General features: G+C 29.0%; 2 long non-coding RNA genes across 3 annotated transcripts; one reads left to right on the top strand and one right to left on the bottom strand.

Moving 5' to 3' along the window:
• Positions 1-1,445: 1,445 nt before the first annotated feature.
• Positions 1,446-10,359, bottom strand: LOC126837295 (uncharacterized). Its single transcript, XR_007685494.1, has 4 exons — positions 10,242-10,359; positions 1,694-1,778; positions 1,551-1,634; positions 1,446-1,475 (listed from the first exon to the last, which is right to left on the bottom strand). It is a non-coding gene; the product is annotated as an uncharacterized LOC126837295 (long non-coding RNA).
• Positions 7,677-18,069, top strand: LOC126837293 (uncharacterized). Of its 2 annotated transcripts, XR_007685493.1 has the most exons (4): positions 7,677-7,793; positions 15,586-15,651; positions 15,731-15,845; positions 17,432-18,069. It is a non-coding gene; the product is annotated as an uncharacterized LOC126837293 (long non-coding RNA). The 2 variants fall into 2 exon arrangements; XR_007685492.1 differs by lacking the exon at positions 17,432-18,069 and having other exon boundaries at positions 15,731-16,440.
• The last annotated feature ends 7,213 nt before the right edge of the window (positions 18,070-25,282 follow it).

The raw sequence follows: 25,282 nt of genomic DNA, 5'->3' as shown, positions 1-25,282 counted from the left end.
CCTCAACTAAATTTTTTTTAAATAGTCCCAAATTCATTTATATACTTTTATTACCTCGAAAAAAATTCTAACATTTGCGAAGTTAGAATCACAATAAACTGTACAAAGGTATATATTAAAATATTATATCAATAAATACCGTATGTCACAGATCTTAAACATTTTGTAGTTAAAATTTTATATATTATGATTACTACCTAAAGATTTTGAAGCTATAGTTCTCAGGAAAAGAAGCAAAGTCGAACAACTTTTTAAAGATATAATTTAAAGATATTTTTACTGAGCCAAATTCTTTCTTCGTAGTTGGCATTATCAAAAGTTGTTTGGGTTTTGTTATAAAAACATAACGTAACGAGATGGAATTACTTTTATGATAATCTAAATGCTGTCTTGGTCAATATCAATCAAGTTCTTTTAAATATAATATAATATTCTATATATAATAATTACATGAAAGTGTCCAAAATTAAAAAAACATGTTTTGGAGCTCGTGGTAGAATAGTACAAATGAATTCAGCAGTGAGCATAAAGATAAAGATGCTAGTACATTTTTATTTCCATGGTCAAAAAAAGGTCTAAAAATATCTTTATTGAAAATAAATTGGGAGAGTAAAAAAAGCTCTACTCAAAGTATAACCATCTTGAATTCTATACCCACTCTAAAATAAAAATAAAATTATATATTATAAAAGTCGGTTGCAATTACATTTTGTAATTAGACCTTCTGTCCGTCGTGGCCGTTGTCATTGCCGTTGCATCAGTGGAACGATTTTTTAGTGTTGATAGTGCGGTATAATCTAAAAAGAGACGGAATATTAGTGACAAGAACTAAAATTTAGATTAATTAAAAGCACGTTAAACAGAAACGCAGAAAACAGTAAAAGGGATTTTCATTCCCTTAAATTAATAACTCTCCTAGAATAGATTTTAAAATAAACCGAAGAGACCATGAAAAACACAATTTAATTAAATAGACTTTTCTTTTGGAACCAAGGCGCAACAAACAAATTTTGAGTAAATTAATTTTGGAGTAGTTACTCTCCTCCTTTTTTACTCTGCCTTTTCTAATTTTTTTTTTTAACATATTTAGGAGAATATATTCAAAAGTATTGAAATGTATGAACAAATATTTTATTACAAGTATATAAACAAATTATAATTTCCACTTAATCCACATCTTGTTAGGTTGATATATTATAACCTTAATCATAAAGAATATTGAACTCTTTGAAATACTTGTAATTTCCTAATTATTCCGGATTATGAATTGACAGCAAATACTCTATTTGCTAACTACAATAGTTGAAATGAGCAGATATAAGATTGGTTGCTATAAATAAATACTTCCTGAGGGAAGAAAAAAAAAGTTAAAATTTTACAATAACCAATTATTATGTATATACTCACCAAACACGACTATTCTAATTAAAAAAGTTGACTTGTAGCCACTCAGCAAATGTCACAAAAATTGGTCGCTGTAAATTATGTTCGTTAAAAAAATACAAAAATTAATAATTGTTTTAATCATCATTATTTATGGCTATACTTACCACGAACGATTATTAAATTTAAAACAGAAGATATGTTGCCAGTCAGTGAAAATTGTAAGAATCGGTTGCCATTATTCAAGTTTCCTAAGGTAAGGTAAAACAATTATTATTTTAAAATTATCAGTAATTTCGTTTATACTAACTATAACCACAACTGTCTTAATCCAATAATAATAAATGTTGTATTTCAGCAGGACCCCCAGGAATTGACGGCTGTAAATGAGGTTCCTGCAAAAACAAAAAAATAATAACGTATTATTTACAGTTATAAGGTTTTTGTCATTAAACTTGTTAAAATATGATAAATTCGAACTTTTACATTATAATTTGTAAATATCATCTTTGGACGTTTAATAGCTTCGCGTATAAACAAAATATCTATCGCTGTTTTAACTAAACGTTTTAATAATAACTTAAAATAAAAATCTATTCAAAAAATTAGAACAGTGTAAATCTGCATATTCTAAACCAATCACAGTCCAAAATAAACATTGTTTGAACCAAAACTGACTGTCGTCAAATTGTCTTTAAATTTTATTCATTCTTCTGAACCGAATGGTATATAAATATAATGGTGGTTTCACCACACTTCACTAACCTCTTATAACATGATGGATAAGAATTAAAATAACCAAATATTTAAAAGTTCAGACCAAATCTGTTGTAAGCCCTGACAATGATAGCATTGCTACTAAAATACGCGTAAACAATAAAGTTAATTATTTTTTGTAGTTTAGGGTTTTTGAAATACTTAACTTTTTTTTTTAACTATAATAACCATAGTTGCTTAGCTGTTTGTTAAATAATAACATAATATTTATTATTTTCTAAGTCACATTGATGATGTGAATACAAATAAAATGTGTATCGATTTTTTAACTAAGTGCTTAGCTTATATAATATTATCATTTTTAATTAAGTCAAAACCGGGTTTGATGAACATTCCAAGAGTTTTACGGAAACAAAATACATTGTTTTTTAAAATAAAGTCCAAAAGATTTGTTAAACAATATAATACTATGTGCGTTAAACAAAGTGAGAAATAGAACACTAGGACTTCATCTATTATTATAGTATGAGATTAACTTTGACAATTGTAGGGTATACCCTATTATGATCATTAGAGTAAAGTCTTATACACCGCTGAAGAACAAATGTTGATTCTGAAAAGGATTTATTTTTAAATAATAATTTTCAGAAGATATATATCAGAAAGGTCAAATCCTTATGGGTAATAAAATTGTTATTTGAAGTATACAAAAAAATAGGATAGTTTCAAAATATAACAGATAATTTATCTGCCACATTAATTAATTTTAACAATTTTTGTTAACATGAAAATGTGTTAGCCGGTGTCAACCACAAATATCACATTTTAGTTTCGATGCAGAGCTGAGAGACTATTTTGAATTAAATTCCACATTAAATTACATTATTTTATAAGATATTAAACGTTTTTAGGAAAATGTATCAATGCGGAATACTTTGCACACACCATCTATTAATTAAACTAATTACGTATAAACTCATAACATTTTAACCCCCCTGAATGTAAAAACTTATAGTATACTCAACGCAGAATTGACCACACAATTTTTTTTAAAGATTTATCGTAATATACCGGATAAAGAGTATATAATTATCTTATATATTCAATGCCAAATAGAAATCAAGTGGTATTTCATCGTTCAGTTCAATTTAATAAAATCGGTTGGTAGGCTGTAAAAAAAAAGTAGGCATAATGCGATTTAGCTTCGTCCGCAATCAAATTTAGAAATTGCTAAAAGTTTGCCTAAGTGTACACACCTTTACACCTTTCTAAAAAAAATCGCTATCCGGGAAGGGTCGCCGCGTCAGTCTGTCGCCAGAGACGGGGAATAAGAGAAGGGTGGCCTTTTTTTATCAGACGGTTTCTCGCCCGGCAAACAGTGTACACTGACGCTAACCATCTTAGCGACTCGTCCTCTTAAAAACCAAAATGGGTATATTATAAAATGAACTTAACACTTTCGACTTCAATTAAGGTTCATAAATACACTCGACGGAGTAAGAATGAAAATTCAATTTGCATAATATTGAAAAATTAGCAACCTTTCATAAAGTATAATTTCTTTATCGTTGGATAACAACATTTGTCAAAGTAAAAGCTTTTACGGCATGAGGTTATTATAGAAAAAGGCATTATGTTATGCAAAATGTGTAATTTTGTGGTAAAGGTTGTTTTGTTTTTTTTATTTAATGGGGTAAAAAATTAAAAGATAATTGCCGTAGAACACTATCAGGAAATAACTTGGCGAAATAAATTACATTGTATAGAGTTCGTAATTAATAATAAAATAGAAAGTCGTTATTATCAATCCCCTTGAAAATTTTACAAAGGGTCATAACTTATAAATAAAGACGGATAACGGATTCAACGTGATATAAGCGGTGCACATGAATGACGATCGATTTGCGAGATTCTCGCTGTCAACAGAGGTACCCCGCCATAGTTTATAAACGGGTGGATAATAACTATGAAGAGGAAATACCGCATAAAATTGGTCGCTTTTCTTTTGTATAGGCTTAGTAATATAAAGAGAAACATAGACTTAGTATAATATACGTAACACTTAACTGTATATGTTTAAACCATTGCCTACATTATTCACATTTCACTACACAGTTGTTTTAAAAAAAAAAATTATCAAACATGGATTTTAAGAATTATTGCATGTAGATAATTTTTACTAGTTAATACTGGTTCGTACTTTATAGTGCTTATAATAAAATTAGATTTATCTATAAAAAAAAAGTTTTGTTATCTATGATAAGGATGGAGAGGTCATATGTCTATATAGGAATTATTATAATTAAAAGTTATAAGATAACTTTCAAATAAACGCTTCGATGCGAATCTGTGGATAGGTAATTTGTACAAACCAGAACAGTCCAAACTCCAAACCAAGTATAAACCAGCATAGTAAGAAAGTATAGCACGTAAGTGAGTAGTAGTAGTAATTAGTATTAGTAGTATTGAGTAAGTAAGGTAAGTCCAGTGTTTACAGACAAAAATACAAAATATTGTTAAAAGCATTGTACCTAATTACAATTTTTTACTTAAAAATACATTTTAATAATATGGTGAATACGAATTTTAGGTCGAACAATTTTTTTTTCTACATTTTAAAGGGAAAGGGATACATTTCTTAAATTTATCAAACAGCTACGACTACTAATCTTTAGAGTTGCTATACGAAAAAAATCGGTTAAGTGGCTTAGAAGACCGGTAGACACAAAAAAAATCGGTTAAGTGGCTTAGAAGACCGGTAGACACAAAAAAAAAAAAAATAATAAAAACACATCATTGTAAATACATATTTTCTAGTTGTACCGTACCAGAGTTGCAAGGCCATAAATGGAAGTCAAACCGGTAGGGTGCGTTTCTCCGCAATAAATCAATAACGCTGGGCAACAGGCGGGATGCATTGCTGCTATGCATTACCCTCCGAAAGTTACCCACATCCCTCTCCTCCTACTGCAACTCCAAAACGTCACGCAGCTTAAGGCCCCTGGATACCGACCGTTTTTTTCAGCCAAAACACATCATTTTTTGTCCAACGCACAGGGTGAACCATTGATCCGATAAGCTATCAAAAAACAGATATGAATTTACTAATTCACTTGTCATGAAGTTTACTTGAGATCGGTCAGAGCACTTTTTTCAATTTTTAGTTTTAACCCTTTCCAAATTTGATTTTAAAATTTAAAATTTTATAAAATGTTCAAACGTGTTTTATGCGTAGTAGGAATAAGATATCAAAAAAGTACGCTGACCGATCTCAAGTAAACTTCATGACAAATTCAAATCTGTTTTCAGATTACTTATCGGATTACTGGTTCAGCCTGTGCGATGGACAAAAAATGTACTATTATATTAACTAAAATGGCTTTTACTCATAGACAAAATTATTTAAATTAAAAATGATACCATGAAGCTCATATAAATTAACCGGTAAATTAATCAACATGGTCGAAATTTAATAAAAATATTAAGTAATACGCTCATAAAACGTTGTGAATTTGTATTAAACACATACGTTTGTAATTTAATAATAAATTAAGTTAGATTTGGTGTAATACATTATATTAATCAACATTAAATATATAATTGTTTTTTTTCCAATGATTATTTCTTATGGCGTAAAACTAGGTTTTGATTTTAGTAAAGCAAAAAATAAATTTGATGCAACAAAAGATTTAAAAAAAAAATAAAATAATTAATTTCCTTATTAAAACGTAGAACTTATTAAAGTCTTCTACTTTGTATAAAAATAACCTATCTATAGTCTTCCATAAATATTATTGTAACTTTTAATTTTTAACTTCGATGCAAAGCGAGAAGGTATTGGTTTTACTCTGATGTGGGCTTTTTTTTTCGCTGTATACACTGTAACTTTTTTAATACTTGACCAATTCCTTCGAATAGCAACTCTATAAATCACAAATTTTATCTAGTTTGTACTTTGGGGGGGGGGGGGGGGTACGAAATTTGAAAAAACAAAAAAAAAACGTACGAGTTTTTAAGTTAGAACTTTTACTGGCTATGATTTCGAGAAAAAGAGTCGGATCGAGTTGAAATGTATAAGAAATAATTATTTGGTATGCCCGCATACGTCAGTTGTATCAAATTTAAACTATACCCATTTCCCACCTCCCTAGGGGGGGTACAAGTTTTTTTGTTTTTCGGGGTTTTTAGCCGTAATTTTAAAACCTTTGGGTTGAAAATTTGCCAGTAGTTAGAACTCATATGTATTCATTACTAATAAAACGGAAAAAAAATTCGGCACTACAGTTTTTTTTTAATTGCCTGAAAACTGTGTTTTCGCAGATTGCGTATATTTTAACAAAAAGACCTAAAATCTTAAAAAAAAATGTATCAAATAATTAAAACAATTTTATGTTGACCTATGTAGAATGATACTACTAAGTTTTGTACTCAAGTACCACTTTTGACTTTTATTTTACACAAATTCAATTTTTTTTTCAGGTATGTAGGTATTATGACATTTGTAAAGTGATAATCGATAAAAGTTTAATACAAAAATATTAGAGTTTTTTTTGCAAAAATCAAAACTAAAATAATATTGTTTATTGATAATCGGTTTTTTATTTTGTAATTTTTAAGTGAACATTTATTTGAAAACGTTTATAGCGATTAGCCTGGTCGCGTTATCAACTGTTCATCGTCTCATGTACACGGTACAGGTGGGAACGAAAAACCCCTTATCGGACCGAGCCGGCCATGGTGTATGAGAGAGAGGTCGGAGTTGATGACATTTGTACGTAGTCGGTATTCGGTAATTCGACAATCAGTTATTGATTTAACATTGATCTGGAGTGTCAATCCGCTGTCGTTCCGAGTATTATTATTTTTATTGACATATAGTAAAATAACAAGACAAACAAGTATATGTGTTATTTGGTCAACTATGTTTTTGCAAAAAAAACAGTAGATGCACTCAATTTAATACTTTCTAACTTTGCTGGTTTATACTGTGCTTGGTTTGGACTGTACTGGCTTGAAAATCTAACTACCGATTTGCATCAAAGGAGTTTTTCGGAAGTGATTTTATCACTTTCAAATTTAAAAATTCCTGTAAACCTGTGACCTCCCCGTCCCCACTATGCCCCGACCCCACTGCACTGGTTTTTTAAATATGTTTTTATTATATTAAAACATTTAATGATAACAAATAGAATTTTCAGATTAAAAGCATTAAAAAAATTGTTGCAAATATAAGTACGTTACGAAAAAAATATTATTTTTTTATCAATTTATCAATTTATACTCAATTGCGCTACAAGCAACACGTTTTTTATTGCACTTAACTATTTTACTTTTTTAAATAATGTTTTTATTTTTTTTTTTAGTTCAAGATAGCCATTTTACTAAGATTAGTTTGATGAAAATTTTGACTGGTCGATAACTAGATTTGGATAATTACTTTTTAAGCTACTAAACGTTAAAGGGTACGATGGGAGGTGTAGTGCGGTAGAATAATGCGCGCAGATATAAATAGCTCTACGCGCTTACTCTACCCCAAAGGCGGTACTTATATTCGAATTTTCCGATTAGGGCATTGTAGTAAATGTTGGAATTTTAACAAGAGTGGTTAAAATTTTCTGCCATCAGTTAGCTATCCGATATCACCCGATGGTTATACCAGACAGAAAAGAATACGACATCAGTCACGACTTCAAGTAAGACTTTTATTTTAAATACCTTAAAATTAAATGGAACAAAAACCGGCAAATTTTCTATTTTTTATTTTTGTTTTTAAAATGTCATTAAAGCATTAAGGTTTTTACTTATTAATAACTTTTCATCAAAAATCGGCATTTTAGCTCGAACAGAGAAAATAGTAAGCTACATGAAACAAAACTTAAATCCGTTTAAAAAATTAAAGTTGTATAACTAGAAAAACTTAATATTTTTTCTTTTTAAAACTAGACGGTATATTTAAAATGGCTACAAAATTTTTTTTTTGTCATTTGTTGCATATATTTTGCTATTTAATAAACAAAGTTTTCGCTCCTCTTTACTATAGTATATACCGGGTTATTCTTTCCCTATACTAGAGTTTACACTTAAAATATTTGCAAATTTGTGATGTTTCTTTTTGAGAATTTTTTTATTTATGTTTTAGTACAACAGTAGACAACATTTAAGTTTAATAATTTTAAATTGTACCCATTATGACGCGTCGATTACATCTTATTTGCCAGCGTTAAAACATACCTACACATATTGCGTTCCATCGCTGCTTGTCGATTTAAAACAAAAATACCTATAACGAAAATGAGAGGATGACAAGATTTTGGAAACAATGTCATAGCTTTTTTTTATAAACCTAATATTTAAAGATTTAAATCACCTTTTTTTTACTTTTTCAAAATAATTTTAACTTTTTTCCCATTATTTTTTTTTTAATTCGATAACATATTGTCTGCAAAATGTTGTTATCTTTTGATTTTATAATAAGAGTTTTTACACTAATTGTAATATGCACCGGGTAAAATGCATTCTAGATGAAAAAAATCATTTAAATCACGATTGAGTATGATGTAATTGTCCTAAAAAAATAATTAACTACCAAAAAAGTGGCTCAATAGTTATTGAACTAATAATTAAACATGGTGTGGTGGCCAAGACAGTGCACAGTGATCTAAAATCAAAGAAGGTGGCCAAAAATCAAAAAAATCAAAATGGAAAAATGTAATTTTTTTTTAGGTTGTTACAATACTACTTAAGTTCTCTGAAAATTAAAATTAGAATTCAAAATATTGATTTGAAATTTTACTTACGAGTTGTTGAAGTTGGAAGAATCGAAAATAATTTGGTTGCTAATTCACGATTTTTTTTATAATATATCTTTAATATGTAACACAAATCATAAGTTTTAAATTGTTCTAATTTTCTCACGTATGTACTATATATGTATTATAGTCATTATATAAATAAAATTGGAATCTATTTTTGTTGTATACGCCTGTATTTATAAACCTTGATTTAAACACAGTACAAGAACATAACAGGTAGGTTGATAAGATTACATTTTTGTTATATCTATTCACTGAGCTTCACGCTGTTATACACATACAATAATACTTTAAGGTATATAGAATAAGAATATATATAGATTAGCTGCCCATATCTGCCTACTGTCGATAAAGACATAATTGAATCAGGTGTACACATGAAATCGGAAGTGTACTCAATTAGTTGTGACGGCGCGTTCGATGGTAATATTTATCAAATATGGCGCAAAATACAATTATTACTCGTAATGATGTCCATGCAAATGTTATGATTAACAACGTGTCAGGTTCAGTGCAGGATAAAAACAATTTTGCATTAAAATGTGTTTTACATACTTTTAATTTTGACGAGTACAACGTGGAAGTTCAGGAAGCAGTTGTAGATATTATAGTTAGAAGTATATTTGGGAATTTGAGGTAAATTTGAAAAATTGGGTCCAGGAGACCCAGAGTAGCAGCAATCTAACACTTGTATAGAGTAGTAACGCAGGGTAAACGTGAGTCCAGTCACAAAAATAGAAAAAATATTTAAAAAACCATTTGAAAAATTACATTATTATACATTTTAAACAAACACAATCATTTTTATAAAACTAAATCTGTTGATTGTGACTGCATAGTTTTTTTTTTAAATATTTTTGTTTATTCTGATTATGTCGCTATCTTTATCTTTTATACGTGGTATTATTAAAAGATAATATTATTATACCTTATATCATAAAACTTTTATTTTTAAAAAGGGGGTAGAAATGTTTTCCTTTGTTTCTAAGTTTTAGGACTGAAGGTCTGAATATTAGACTGAAGATAGATCTAGAGCATGTACGGTTTTTTTAAAAAAAAATCTGTAGTCAAAGTTTTTTTATATTAAGGAAAACCCAAAAACAGAGAAGATCATAAACTTTGACCGTTGTAAATTTCTAGGTCACTAATGTTTATGAATCAACAGTTAACAAATATTTGAAAATATTTTCATTATATAATTATTACGATATAAGTAACCATGGAAACAAATTATTATAGACAGACGTTGTCTCATCACCGTAATTGGTCTAGAAAAAACTATACAACACTAGCACATAAAAAATATAAAATGATGTGAGATTTACTTACCGTTTACTTTTAACAGGACCGCTGATAACTGATGGTTCAAAGTTTGCTCGTTGTCGACCAAATTATAAAGTAGACATAATTTCGAAATTTACGCGGCTAACAGACTGCCTAACCGGAGTATGCGTGCGGCTCGGTTAACATTTAATAACAGACTGTCGGGTACTGCCCTGGGAGACTGCAGCTAGTAAGGGAAGGGTCGTGGTGGTGTTAAATTTCAAAAAAGGGTTCACCCGTTCTGATTCTCGTTTTCGTGTCGTCCACATCCCTTTGGTAGTCTACGCGTGGTGTTTACACAAAACATTAAAAAAAAAACACTCAAAGGGCTAATATAAGGGTTAACGCAACCTCAGATGATAGGACTGGATCAAAAGACTGTCAACATTTTAAAATAATATCAACTCAACATAATTTATAACACATTCTATTACAACTTATTACACATATTTGAATTTTTTTCTACTACCGGGTACAGCTAATAAATTAGTTTCCTATAACTGTTTTAACATTTCGGAGGCTTAGTTTTTAAATTTAATATGGAAGGTGACAATTCAGGAACGCCCGTTCATTAATATGCAGTACATAGTATTACCGGTATAACATATTGTTAAATCGTGATTTAATTAATTTCATGAAGGATATTGATATTTAATCATACATAACATAATTTAATACCGTCAAACGACCCTGGTGATAACGCTTGCATGCGATAAACAGTATCGCCGGAATTACACAAAATGGATCACCACCATCATATAGAACCTTATAGACTTCCCATGAAAAAAATACTTTTGTGTTTCACGCAAGAAGCAAGAAGTAAACAAATTAGTGTTTTTTTTTGTAAAAGTCTTTTATTTAGTTGCAGTTTATGTTACATATTATATTAAATTTGTGTTACTGATCTTAATTTGACAGTACTATATACAACTTACCATAAAACATATACAGAGTGTATCCATTTGATGTAAGGCAATAATTGTCTCAGAAAATATGAATGTTTTGATAATAATGTTCTTCCTATGTTTGTATGTTAGGTTAGGTTAGTTATCTTCATCCATTATACGTAATGCGTGTGTGGATCACATGTTTTTAATTCCATTAATATGTAGACAAACAATGTTAGCGTTTGAATTTTATAATTTTCGTCAATCTGTTAATTTGCTATATGCTTTGCAAATATATTACATTTCCTCTTACAATTATCATATGTTTTCGGTTTGCTAAATTCATATTTATGTTCGCATTGTTTTGTATGTGAGAACCCAATAACTAGACATAATGAAACGTTTTGTAATAATGATAGACAAGTGGACCTTATCTACATATTCAAGCACAGTGACGGTGACAAGTGTTATCGACGGGGGTCAATATTTTTATTTAATGGAAAACTATTGTACTACTGTTGTAGAAACCAAACGAATATTGAAATATTGATCTTAAATTCAAATCTTTGTAATGTCATAGCAAACGAACAGATTGATGAAAATTCAAAATTCAAACCTACATATTTTTGGAACTAAAAACACATGTTCTCATTTGAAAAAAATGAAGTCCATACTTCTTTTATTATAAGCGATAAATGCAAAACTTTTTTTCGTATTGAAAAATATAGTAAAATACTTACCTCAAAGTTTAGGGGAAAAACATTTTCCTAGAAAATGAGTCTTACGTCGTTCTGTATTACATATTGTGGTAGGCGATTTTATTTCGTTTAAACTTTTTCATATTTCAATCAATATAGCGTAATTGCTTATTTCCCCTACTGTGCTAACATTTTACTACGATGACAGTTTATTTCAATTTCAATTGTCAACAATGGAAAAGCTATTACTGAATATCAGTGGAAATGACATATTTTCTTCTTATAAAAGTATTTCATTTTCGTATTACCTACTGTATGACTACCTATTATTAGCTCTACACGGTGACTTAAAATTGTTGATACAACTTGGTTTTATCCCTATCGACCACAGCTATTCTGTCAATGTATATAAATGTACTTTGAGAAGTGATTTCCGCTTGTGCACTCCAGGCGGTTTCTATAGTCGGCGTTTGACAGCCATCTACGCGAATAAGAATTTTCTTTCAGTGTGAACCCGGCAGTTAATTTTCTGCCGAAAAAACGGAGCCAGTTAAGAACGTTTACTCTGCGCTACGGAAGTTGTTTTAAATTTATAACTCACCATTAAATCACGTTTTTTCAACTTTTATTGAATTTTTCAAATGATATTTCTAATAGCATTTAGTTTTTAGTAAACTATAGTTAGCTTTTATATGCTTATTTTGGTTTCCTCTACATGAAATTAAAAACAATCGTAAGTGCTTTTGGATGAATTTTTTACGATTTCACCTTTTCTTAATTTTTTTAATTAAACTTTTTTATAGTATTTGTTAAAGTTATGATATAAAAAAAGATCAATATTACCTAAGGTATTCGTGGTTTCAATAATAACTAAATATATTTCTCTTAAACATTGTTTAAAGTCTAACTCTGCACCTTCTATTAATTATTAGAGCTGTTCATCAGTAGTTCTGTTTGTACAACTCTCTTAAATCGCAATATCCAAATCAAATGCATTAGATTGGTAATTAGTTTTCACTGTTAATATTATATTATAGCAAAGCTTACATCTTTCTTTTATGTGCTAAATATTTTATATAGTTGGTTAATTTGTTATGGTTTTTCGTTTTGCATACCACATGGAATCGACAGTGATGTAACACAAATTCATAGTAAATATTCTAATTTTAAACAAAGCTGTTTTGGATTTTTAAAATGAAATTTAATAATAAAAGTTATTGTATTTGTATTTATTTTTAATTAGGTATGAAATATTTATGGTCTATAATACAAAAAAAAAATTGTATAGAAAATAAAAAATTGGTATATATTTTTATAAAAGTATGAAACACTCGTCACTCGCACTGTATAGTGAGTTTTATTTTTTATAAATATATTATTTTTTATTTGATCTGACAATTAATCGTTATTTATCCCCTTTAATACTTTTTTCCCCGTGACAAGCTTGAATCTCATTACCAATTCCGCCCTAATGTTTACATGGTAAATGCATTTTTTTACTGCTCTTTGATTATTAGGCAAAGGCGTATAATTGAACTTATACTAATTCAATATTTGATACACCCTTATACAATTAAGACGCGACTGCAATCGACCGTAATGTGTATGCCTCGTTTGTGATACCCAATAAAAGCGTATAATGCTTTAATTGTATAAACGCCGTAGACCTCTAACACCTGAATAAACTTTTTAAAAAATGTCTACAGACAAACAGTCAACAGAGCAATAATTGAACGACTGACGAATCTGAAAATGCATTAAAAGATGTACAAATAATAGGATTTCGGATTCGGAGTTAAAAGGACGTTTTACAACCTAATTATTAAAAAGTTTGATGTACTCGTAGGTAATTTTTTGTCCAGACTAAATTTATTTGTACAATCAGTTATTTTATCAGACCATCAACAACGTTCGTTAATAACTACATTATTTGTACCAAAATATATCCACGCAGATTGCGTTTTACTGGGACTATGATAGTCTTAGACCAAAAACGATTTTTAAATCAAAAGATAATTACATTCAGCAAGGATTTTTTTTCTAAAAATCAAATGTGATAGTATCTCTTTAATACCATTTGTTTTCGGTAACATATTAGATATTTTCCCACAACGCCGACAATAGAACGATTAAACGCATTCTGCGTAGTTAAGTTTTTACGCTATAAAACTGAATGCATAATATTATCTAATGTAATCTTGTATAAACAACCAATATTAAATCATTTATATGTTGAACATAATTAAGAAAAATTTGCAAATATCAATTGAAAATCGTTATTATTAGCTATAAGTTAATTATCTATGAAGGCTTAAAATATAGTTTATTATAATACAATTAAAGTATATATTTATTTATTATGTATAAAGGTAAATACTATCTTGTGCAAATTCAATGAATAAAATTAAGCGCATGTACATATAGGTTTATACTTATTTTTAACTTTATTTTTAGATACATTAAAAAACGTTTTGACAGTTTATTAGCGGAGATTAGGGGAGGGAGCCTTGGGATTCTAAAACATTTGAAGCTTAAAATTAGTGCTACATTTATTTATTTTTCAACAAATTTCTCACTAAGAAATAAATGTAGGTATTTTGAAAAGCACTATTTTTAAGTTTGTAGTTTTCTAAAAAAGTATCATAGTTCGATTAAGACACTTCCAGCTTTCTGAACACGATAATTAAATATAACGTATTTCAATATATTACTATTATTTTATTATTCATATTATTGTTCGTATAGTGTATATTGTACACGTATTCAATAAAATATCATTACACAAACAGTTTTAACTTAATCATATTTGACTAAAAATGTATAGACGAGGAGAATTTCCACAAAAACTAATTACCACCTCTCAGATAAGGGCGTCCGCGAGGGGGGGGGGCAAGTAGGGGGAGTTTAAATTAAAAAATTACATTTTTTTTTTACTGAAAGCCTGATATAATAATAATAACAAGTACCAAACAAAATATAATAATAATCATAGATAAAGAATAACGTCGTACAGATATAATATACGTCCGTCTACCTGCGTTAATTCGTTTATAGTATACAGGATGATATGCCAATGGAATGAAACGCATATATATTTTAAATTAACGTTAAACGTTATGTGTTAGTGTTAATAAAAACGGCACATCGCTGTCCGTCTACCTGCGTTAATTCGTTTATAGTATACAGGGTGACCCACAAAGATTTGACAAATGAAATAACTTTTGTTCTAGTGAATATTTTTGAGATTTTTTATTTTTAATAATTTATACTCATTTGCGCTATAAGCACCGTGGTTTTTATTGCACTTACCTGTTTTACTTTTTTTAATTTTTTTAAATTTTTTATTACATATTTTTATTTTTTTTCAAGATAGCCATTTTGTTCAAAATAATTTTTAAAAAAGAATTGGTAAAAAAAATTTGTATTTTTATTCATCCGTTCAAAAGTTATATTCATTTGAAAGTGAGGATGACTGATGACGGGAGGTGGATAATAAAAGAAAAGAATTTTGAGTAATATTATAGCAGGTATAATTTAGACTACAGCTGAATTATCAAAACAAATTAACAAATCATTATCAAATCATATTAACAAATTTTGACATTGGTCCTTCTTGCACCAAGCCACAGAATTGTTAAACATAAAATTAATTTTAATTATTATATTTATTATTATTATTTAGTTATTAATAATGTTTTCCTAATGAATATTATTTTGTTTAACCTACAGAATTGGGGCATACTGTATTGCATTTTTTTATTTCAGTACGATTATCCCGGTTAATTTGTCACCTTGATGCAATAGTTCAGAAGAGTGGAAAACGCTATAAAAGTAATTTTCAATTATAACTATTTTTACAAATCAACGCATACAAATATTATTAATCATAAATATTATGTTTTTTATTTAGGTATTATTAAAATCAATGAAATTACAGCAGATGAACTAAACTAGATATCAATTGAAAACTAGAAGTTACAAAATTAAACAACTTGGCAATATCAAATATGGTTTACGAAAACGATGTACGTAATAAGTATTTACAACAAATCTTTAAAAAATTATTCGTTAGGCATAAAGACACTTTTCTTTGGAAAATATATAACTATTTTTGCTAAACTTAACGGTTATAAATTTCAGAATAATGAACATTTTATTTATAAGAAGCATCATTTTTTTTGTAAAAAAAAAACTTAATTTTTTTTTAAATCGAAACACCTATTTTTTATTTGATTAATACGTAGAAAATAATAATCGTGTTTAGTCGCCAGTTTTACTCTAAGAATCGATGTCTTACTCAATTTTGTCAAAACTGGAGATTACACGTTCAGAATGGAAACATCTCATTAATAAGGAACGGGGCTTTTAAAAATCACAGCAAAGTACGAAAAACGAAGAAAACGGTCAACGCAACGGATTTACGTCGGTCACGGAAACGGCGTTTCGGAATTTTAATCACTTTAGCCGACTGATTTATTAGAAAAGAAACGATTGTAATGATATTATATTATTCAAATGTACAATTCTTGATTCGTTATGTTCCATAGTCCCAATGCTCAAATGACTCCTATTATGAACATTAATTTTGATATATAAATGTTTTTTTTTTAATTTTAGACGTACTCGTGTGTAGTATGACTTGGGTGTGTATACAGAGTGAATAAAAAAATCAATTGAAACGGAACTCTAGAAAATATAATATTATTGTTGTAATAACAATAAGATAAGTCAATGTAGAGTTCCGTTTCAATTGGTTTTTTTATTCACTCTGTATACACACCCGGTTTCTGGTCAAAACATACCGGCTGGTATATAAGAAAAACGACGGTATAATCCTAATTCTGATAACAATATTCGAGTGGCCATAGATTTGCAAAATTAATTTTCACTGTCTGCTAACCTGGTAAGTCATACTACACACGAGTACGTCTAAAATTTAAAAAAAAAACATTTATATATCAAAATAAATGTTCATAATAGGAGTCATTTGAGCATTGGGACTATGGAACATAACGAATCAAGAATTGTACATTTGAATAATATAATATCATTACAATCGTTTCTTTTCTAATAAATCAGTCGGCTAAAGTGATTAAAATTCCGAAACGCCGTTTCCGTGACCGACGTAAATCCGTTGCGTTGACCGTTTTCTTCGTTTTTCGTACTTTGCTGTGATTTTTAAAAGCCCCGTTCCTTATTAATGAGATGTTTCCATTCTGAACGTGTAATCTCCAGTTTTGACAAAATTGAGTAAGACATCGATTCTTAGAGTAAAACTGGCGACAAATCGATTGAGATAATTGGGTTTTGCCTAAACGTACTATTTCGTAGCTTAAAACATTACTTTTTTTTCAAAACGTTATAATATAATAATAAAATGCTTCGCTCTAAAAGAGCAAAAGCAATAATTATGTGTTTATTCCATTCCAATTTATATAAATTAACTCAAAGTATGTATTTTTATTTACCTATTTGTTTTTATATTTTTTAGTTTTAATTGTAAATATATTTAATATAAAGCTATTAATTACACAAAGCATATTATAATATAAAGTGCAAGTTAGCCATCAGCAAGATATTAAAATGTACATTTTTTTGTATCATATTACAGATTATGAGTTATGATTTTATAATATAATTTTCTCTATCGCGGAAAATCCTGAGTCCAATTATTATAGGTAGCTTTATAATTTAATTAAACTGTAAATATTTAATTTAATTTAATTTTAAACATGTTTAACCCCAAAGCACATGCATCCTTAACTTAAGAATACATTGTATATGGTTATGGTTTTTGGCAACTTTTTTCCATGGCCATTAGGATAAATTAATTGCATTTTTTGTATTATAATATGAAACTAATAAAACTATTTTTTCTCAAAAAAAACTTGTTAAATGCACCATCACATTATTTGTGCCACACTAATAATAAAACGTAGAAATAAGCCAACTTTGAAATGTAATTTTTTTTTTTTAATATATACCATACAACACCTATTTACTAACAAGTAATTACCTAATAATTGTTCGGCTCTTTTTTTATATTTTTTGTGTGTGTCACTCCGCCTATTTTATATCCGAATTAACACGGACCCAGGTAACAAGTGTAAAACCTTTATATACATACTGCTTTTTATTCATTTTAATATTTTAATCGATAACTTAGTTCTTACTCGTCGTTAAATTTGTATAATAAATAACATTGTACGTTGCAATTTGAGAGTTTAGTTACTTGATTTTAAGGTACGACAACCCTTTTGATTTTCAGGTGATTATAAAAATACATAAATAGTCTCTAGGAATTATAGGGTTGATACAGAGTAACTTCCTACCACGTCTGGATTCCTTAATTAAGCCTTAAAAGGCGGACAGTCGTGTGTGATTCATTCACTGCACTGCACCGTAACAGTACACCACTGCACCGTAACAGTACACTACTGATATTTGATATTTTAGCCGACTGATTTCTAGATATTCTTTATGTTTTAAACCATTGCTTATTAAACCCGTAAAGTAAACAACGCCAAACACTTAATTCTGAACCGTCTAACCTTTAGATACTTCTTTTAAACATAAAAACAAATATACTCTACTTTTATTCAAGCAGCAGCGCCGGACATTCTTTTTTTAGTCGGTAGATCGTTTGTGATCTGAACTTATTGACACTAATCAGTTCTTAACTGCTTTTCTAATAAATAGTAAAAAGTAAAAAAGAATTGTATTACAAGAACAATTTACCAATCAATTGTAGCACATTTAATTTAAAATGTCAATTACTTTGAAAACAACCGAAAACTAACTACAATTTTAAATAATGTTAAACATCTTTAATTTTTGACATTAGAGAAAAGCGTGGGCCCTGTTCAACAAAGTTCCTCGTAAATTTATCAGATAATATTTTATATTGTACGTTTTTTTGTAATTTAAATTTGGTTTAATATTAGTGTGTGACACATACATTTCATAATACTTAACTCAATGAATTTGGACTTTGTAAATTAACAAGAACCATAAAATACTACATTTTAGTTTTTATTTAAAAATTATTAGTTGTATGGTTCAGGGTAAATTTGCTGGTAAATGAATGAAAAATTTTAATGTTTATTTGTGTCTCGGGGTCGAATCTTCTTCTTTAGTATTCAATCCTGAGATTTGTTTGTAGCTTTTGCTATTTCTTGGGATGATTTATACGGTGGTTTCCCTTTGCCTTCCGTATCGCAGTGCGAACCATCATGGGGTCGAATCATGCCTTTGAAATATGACTATAGACGTCGTCCTCGCATCAGATTGTAATTCCAGCAATTGTGGGTACCTAGTTCCAAATTTTTAAAGATCTATTTATTTTCGATTTCTGGTTTTACACTTAAACGCATGACAGCTAAACCTAGCTAACAACACGGCGACGGACTGACGATCTCGATCGTCAAGAGCGAATTCGTCAAGAAACCATCTCACGGTGTAAGTATACAGGTAAGGTTTGTTGAAAAGGGATGTTAGGCGTTAGTTCACATTTCAGCGAAAATAATATTATCAATATGACTGTTGGCTGTTATTCTCATATTAATGTTTCTAATGTTATGATAACTATTTACAAAAATAATGATTAATCATATTATCAAAAATACAAGTTAGTTGTTGTTATATTTTATACAAATACCTATATTTTTAATTTTAATTTATTTTTAATATTAAGGTATATATTTCGTTGTTTAGAAAGCTAATAAAACTGGTTTTATGACACAGACTTTTTGTTTTTAAGATGATTAATTAAAATAAATGTTAAGTGTATTAATTACATATAATTATTAATTTTTATAATAAGGGCCACAGTATAATAATACTATATTATACAGGATGGCCCACAATGATTTGACAAATAAAATAAATTCTCTTCTAGTGAATATTTTTCAGATTTTTTTTTTTAAACAATTTATACTCATTTGCGCTATAATACAGCTCTATATTTTTTATTGCACTTAACTATTTTACTTTTTTTAATTTTTTTAAAATTTTTTTTGCTACATTTTTTTTTAAATTTCAATATAGCCATTTTGTTAAAAGATTTGGATAATTAATTTTTAAGTTACTAAAGGTTAAAGGGTAGGATGGGAGGTGGAGTGCGGTAGAGTAAGCGCTTAGAGCTATTTTTATCTGCACGCATTTCTCTACCGCACTCCATCTCCCATCCTACCCTTTAACCTTTAGTAACTTATTGGTGCTTACAGCGCAAATGAGTACAAATTATAAAAAAAAAAAATCTTAAAAATATTCATTAAAACAAAAGTTATTTCATTTGTTAATGTGTATAATACAAACTATCAAGACTGCGTTTTTGAAAAAAAAAATTATCTTATAGAATTTAATTTATCCAATCGCTATTGACTTTATAGAGGTCTTACAATTTAATACTTTTTCAAAAATAACAAAAGTTTTATGTTATGGACTAAGACTTTTTATGCATAAAGCGATTCAATTATTAGTTCTATAAAAACCATTGCACACATATATAAATATACTAAATAAATTTAATATTTGTCCAAAAGACATTAAGGTAGAAATGCAAATAAGTTCCATAACAACTTAATTGTTTTTTCAACCTACACTGATTTATAATATAGTATTTGAAAGCGCTAAAAAATGTTATTGATTCAAGTCGTTACATTGTTTACAAAGAACTTGGTGTATTCTGTTATAGCTGCAATGCCTGTATTTTCATTTTAGCACTTGCAATTATACATTTGTGGCTTGGGTCTAAAAGTGCCTGTGTCAATTTTGGGCATGTACGAGTTAGTCTGCTAAATGCAATAACTATCCTTTATATACTGTGTTGAAGATGATACTCTTTGAGGCCAAAAAATGAATTACTTATGAAGAGTTTATAGAAAAAAATCCATAGCGCTAAAAGAAAATAAAAAATTTAAAGCTCATTTGTCTCTGCCTGCTAGACCAAAGCCACAGAAATTTATTTTAAGTATTAGGGTAGATATGATAGGGGCTAATCTTCTGTTTTTTTCTAGTAGTTTGTCACCGTTATTACCAATAAGCAATATGGTAATTTTTAATCTCGGTATCGCCCATACTGAAAGGGAAACGCTTTCGCTTTGCTTCACTCCCAGCCTGACATCGTTAATTCATGAGAAAATTACAACTAAATATGGTAATATTTAGGCAATATGGTAATTAGGATAGACAAAACTATTTTTTTTAATTGTTTTCTGTTCCTCTTATAATATTATGTTTTTGGGGTAAAACAATATTTCGCTATTTCTTTTAGATTTTTAGATGATGCGATCACTAGTTTTTCAAAAATATGAAATATTAATTTTAAGCACAATATGTTGTTTGCATAAAAAGTCATCAGTAGAATAAGAGGAATAAACTAGTATTTTTTATTTTTACAAAAATACAACTTTTAAACTAAATTAGACCATAGAATGTAACGTATATGTAAACGTTGTCAAATTAACCCTTAATAAACTACCCTAAAGACACCCAACAAATATATACAGGGTGTAATGTAAAGTTCTACCGAGCTTCAAATGAGACATTCATGGATACAATAAGTGTTATGGGTACAATAAAAAGTGTTCATTTTTTTTAAATTTAAAATAGAACCCTTATGTCATTAAAAATTATCTAGCAAAAAAATTAATTCAGATTTGAAATCAAGAGAAAAAATCTTGTTGAATTGATATGTAACATTATTTTTTGGTATCTGGCTACATATACGTCCACAGGGTGACCACCGAGTGGCCACTGAGTGACCGGTATGTGACTAAAATCAACATATAGCATGCGAAACATCGTTTCATGTAAAATAATACTAAGGACACCACTGAATTGAGAATAAAATTCTAACCCAAAATGATATGTCACGTGCCATATGTTGATTTTAGTCACATGCCGGTCACTCAATGGCCACTCGGTGGTCACCCTGTGGACGTATATGTGGCCAGTTACGATAAAAACCTTGTTACATATCAATTTAACAAGATTTTTTCTCCAGATTTCTCCAAATCTGAAATTATTTTTTTCGTTAGACCATTTTTTAATGAGATACGAGTTATAATTTAAATAATTTTAAAAGTAAAAAAAAATTAATACCATTTATTATACCCATAAAGCATACTGAATGTCTCATTTGAAGCTCGGTAGAACTTTACATTACACCCTGTAAATATATTTATTCTTTTTTAAACCCATAAAACAAATATTTTAGGATAATATTAAGGGTTAGTTTATAAATATTTTCATAGTTTTACTTTCTAAGGCCTAAGCTAGTTCTAATTATTTACTTTAATTAGTTAAAAATAAAAAATAGTAATACTATTTTATACAATACCATCTGTTTAAATATAAAAATTTAATTTTAATTTATACGTAAAGAAAACTAATACTAAAAAACCAAACATTTTTGAAAAACTGATGCTCGCATCCGCTAAAAATAATTTGAAAAAATGAGGAAAATTTTTTTTACTCCAGAAGACAAGTGGAACAAAAAAATATAAGAACAATTTTTCGTTCTTCTTTAATGACTACCACAGCTTACCAACAACAATAAACATATTTGTCAGATACCTGTTGGCTGTTGATACATTCACACATAGCAACCTGAAATTAAAATATGGTGCGAGAGTGATTTTTCCTTTTAGATTCGATGCGACAGCTGAGAAGGTATTAGTTTTGCCAATGTGTTTATTTTTTTTAGCCTGAAGTCACGATAACCTTTTTGCGTGTGGACCGATTTACTCGAGTGTAGTTGTTTGAATTCAAAAAACTGTTATAAAAAATCGTGTTCTCTAGCTTAAAAATTGTAAATGTTTCAACGTTTTTTAAAATTTGATTCCGTGATTTTTTCTGTTATTAGTAGACCTTACCTTAGGTACATTTACTCATTGCTGACCCATTGTCCTTTAGTTTTAAGGAAGTTATTTGACAATGATTTGACAGTGGTTTTAAACATAATATAAGAAACAAAAGCTACGCGTTGAATTTAAATAACAGTTTTATTTTTAAGAAGATAGATTTTGATTAAAATTCATGGTAACTATATAAGAATGATACTACAAACTAGTATGAAACTAAAATCGAAAACCCTTATTTTCACATATGTCTATAATACCCAATTCGCGGACTGAGAATGAAAAATACCTCTTGGTTAAAATCCTGTAATTGCGTTTGAAAAAGTTTTTCCAAATTAAAAAAAATTCACAGTATCTAATTTTTACGAACCTAGAACCTTTTCATTTTGTATATGTTTATAGAGAATGTAGGTAGAGAAACCGTTGATGGATCTAAAGACGGGCAAATAAAAATGATTAAAATTTAGTAAAAAAAAAATATTTTTTTAGTTAATGTTGAATATAGAACATTTTTATTCTTAGCTCGCTAATGGTTGCTATCATTCACATAAGACATTATTGAAAATCTAATCCATGTTTTAAAAGTAAATTAATTAAGTACAAGAAAGTAAGAAGAACAAATAACATGTTGACAGTAAGTATATCAGATATATTTTAGTATTATTACACGTTCATAACGACAACATAGTGTATAATACTAAGCACAATAAAAATATTTATCATTTTACATATCTTTTGGCTATTGATAATAACATTAGATACTGAAGATAATTTTTATTTTTAACATTTAGCATTAAAGATTAAACAAAACTAAAGATTACCTTCTGCTTTATACGGATTTACGTCTAAAGAAGGGTATTTTTACCGATTTTATCGGTTCGCCACTAGCAGCCGTAACAGGTGGTAGAATGGTTTGTGAGGCTGATGAAGTGTGCCGAGGTGGCACCGGAGGTTTGTAAGAGCTGTTGACGGCCATTCCACTCGATGTCTTAGTCCCATATTTCATCCAGGGTTGTGTGCGTGGCTGCGATTGTGGAGCGGCTCCCACGACAGTCTCTGTTGTCAAACAGCAGAGACCTTCCAACGTTTGGGGTCTTCGTGCGGGCGTCGCCTGCTTAGCTCTAGACAAGACGTCCACTCGATGTTCCAAAAATTCTAATCGCCGTTCGAGAGCCGCAATGGGGTCCGTTGAAGAATGCGTTCCAATTGGGTTTGGTCGAGGAGATCTAAATCGTACTTTTCTCTTCTTGTTCGATCCATTGCTCTAACTGAAATCAGACGCAATAAATGAGAATTTGTGTGTTAACGTATATCTTTTTCATACATTTTTCGGGGAAGGAATTCATTTGCAAAAAAAAACTACCGTTGCCAATTTTCTCTCTCAGTTATACTGGTCCCCATCACGTCTTCTAGTATACACTGTATATTTTATAGTAAAAACGATTTGCCTTCAATTTTAAAAGTTAATAACTCCAAAAGTATTTAGTTAAAACGTGTCATCGAACAGCCAACAGTTACAGTTAAGCCTACTTTTTAAAATAGCTATCTAAATAGCCATTGTATTATACACAACAAGTAAAGTTGGTTATAAAAAATGTATTTTTAGCTTCGATACGTAGCTGACAAAGTATTGTTTTTACAATAATGTGTGGACCCACATATCATCTAAAAAGCTGAACCAATTTATTCATGAAGCACCTCTAAGAAATCAAAATCATACCTGAAAGGTATTTATTGGGCCAAACATTTAAAACGTTCACCACTTCTTCTTTAAAATCGAGAAAATCACCCAAGAATTTTACATATTTTTTTTTAACATTATTTTTTAAATAATGGCTTGCTATAACTTTTTGTTAATTAGTCGAATGAGTTTCATATTTGTATTGAATATTCTTCCGATGACGTACTATTGATAAACGTTAAACAACCGAAGAATATCGCAAAGCCTATTCCCTAGAAACGATATAACTTTTTTCCTTATTTTTCTTTTTAGGCATACTGGATAAACCTAACCAGACCTAACCGATTTAGGACTTAATGTCTAAAAATTAGACTGAAAGTAGATCTAGTATAGGTTAAAAAAAATATTTGATTTTCTTAAAAATCTTAGGTCAAATTAGGTCAATCTTAGGTCAAGAAGAACTAAAAAAAAGAATTGATTTGTTTTACGGTCTGTACAAAATTGCGATTTCTGTCCTCAGTGGCGGATTTACAGGGGGGGGGGGGTGAATATATAATGTTATATATTAACTTAAATTACATCAATATAATACACTTTTTTAATAGAAATAATGCTTTTGACATACATATTATTTTTCAGGACCCCCCCCCCAAAAAAAAAAAAAAAAATTATAAAAGTTTGCCACTGTCCGTCGTGATCCAACGACTTCATTATAACGTTGAAGGTGTCGGGTTTTGGTTACAGAATTCAAACGCTTTACCCAAAATTACGCACAGTAATACATGAGAATTCTAATATCAATTGCTCGGCCGAATCCGCGACTCTGTCTTGACTGGAGTCTGTATGGTGTGTGTGTGTAAAAAAACTACATAGTAATAGGTTTTAAAATGTATTTTTTTTTATACAATAGATTTTATTG

Source organism: Adelges cooleyi, unplaced genomic scaffold, assembly GCF_023614345.1.
Source record: "Adelges cooleyi isolate 19-005CV unplaced genomic scaffold, UGA_ACOO_1.1 ACOO_flye_CR_arks_rails_tigmint_CR_PRNA_248, whole genome shotgun sequence".
Lineage (NCBI taxonomy): Eukaryota > Metazoa > Arthropoda > Insecta > Hemiptera > Adelgidae > Adelges > Adelges cooleyi.
The sequence above is the reverse complement of the archived record's forward strand: the minus strand, read 5'-3'. Positions and strand labels throughout refer to the sequence as shown.